Raw genomic sequence first — 1,446 nt, 5'->3', positions numbered from 1 at the left:
AAAGTCCAAATAAGCTAGGATGCAATCATGCTAAGGAAAACAAAACGTCAATACGTCATCACTACTATTCAACGGGTTAAAAATAGTGCTCCATCAATACTGGTTCAACATAATCGCGACAGAAAGTGTATCAATACCGGTTCTTAATCTCTCACGTGTAAATAATAAAAAAAACTCTAAAAACAGATACTGATAGTCACTATCAGTGCTGAGTTGTGGTTGAAATCGGGACTGAAACGAAGCCAGACCTGAAGTTAGCATTGAATCCAATTTTGTTTCTCGATCGGTCCTCACGTCTACACAAGACACAACCTTATCTCTTCCCGAGCGCCGGTGCTATTCTTATCCTTTCCCCACCAGTGTGCTCTCTCTCTCCCAACCTTTCTCTCCCGTTCACACCACACAAGGCACAACCTTATCTCTTCCTCACCTGTGCTCTCTCTGAATCTCGTGATGGAGAGCAATGTGTAGCTAATCACAAGTGTTTGCTCTTGATTCTGAGGTATGCTGCTGTGTATGCTCGCGTTTTTGGTCTGATCCGACATCGATGTTGATTTCCTATGCAGAGAATGGCGCCGCCGAGGATGATGGCAACAGCGTGCCTGTGTTCGTCGAGTACAACCTCGACGAGCTCAGGGCAGCCACCGACGGCTTCTCCCCCGACCGCATCGTGTAGGAGCATGGCGAGAATGCGGAGCATGGCGAGAATGCGCCCAATGTGGTCTACCTCAGCACGCTCTTCAGCTCCAGCCGCACCGTCGCCATCAAGCGCTTTGGCCGTTCCGGCTGGCCCGACTCCTGCCAGTTCTTCGTCCGTGTAGCTTGCTTCGTGTCATGGATCATTTCTTGTTTGTCTCTAGCCTTTGTGGCGTCTGATTGAATTGTTGTATGTCTGTGGATTTGTTTGATGAGATCTGCTTGTGTTCTTGTGATGAGATAAGATGAGTGTCTTTAGTCTGTGTTGAGATGATTTGATGGTGAGGCGTGTACTGTGGCAGCGGACGAGCGTGACGGCGGGCGTGAGTGGCCGTGGGCGAGCGCGATGGCAAGCGTGAGCAGCCGAGCGTGTTTCTTTTTTTTTTATTTTTTTAAGGAGGCATCGCTGCTGATTGGCGAACTGATAGTGATTCCTACTTTCAGTGCCGGTTTTAAAATCAGCACTGATAGTTGGAGATTATCACTAACAGAGTGTCGGTTTTAAAATCAGCGCTAATAAGGTTTTAGAACCGATACTGATAGAGTGTTCTGGTGTAGTACATGCTGGATCGATGCCGTATCAACAAGAGAGTTCGAGCGGAAGAAGAGCATCACGCACGGTCTCCCTCACGCAACCGACGCGGATCGTGACCAAGGCCGCCGCTGCCACAGTCATCACCGCTCCTCCGTCCTAGCGCCACCGTCGCCTTCACGGACCATTGCAGCATGGCATGGAAGAGCAGGGCGTGG

The 1,446-nt window shown here is 49.6% G+C and overlaps 1 long non-coding RNA gene across 1 annotated transcript; it reads left to right on the top strand.

Moving 5' to 3' along the window:
• Positions 1–283: 283 nt before the first annotated feature.
• On the top strand, positions 284–960 carry LOC133892916 (uncharacterized). Its single transcript, XR_009904418.1, has 2 exons — positions 284–502; positions 567–960. It is a non-coding gene; the product is annotated as an uncharacterized LOC133892916 (long non-coding RNA).
• Positions 961–1,446: the final 486 nt, after the last annotated feature.

The sequence above is a fragment of the Phragmites australis genome, chromosome 15 (assembly GCF_958298935.1).
Source record: "Phragmites australis chromosome 15, lpPhrAust1.1, whole genome shotgun sequence".
Lineage (NCBI taxonomy): Eukaryota > Viridiplantae > Streptophyta > Magnoliopsida > Poales > Poaceae > Phragmites > Phragmites australis.
This window is presented reverse-complemented; position numbering and strand designations above follow the sequence as displayed.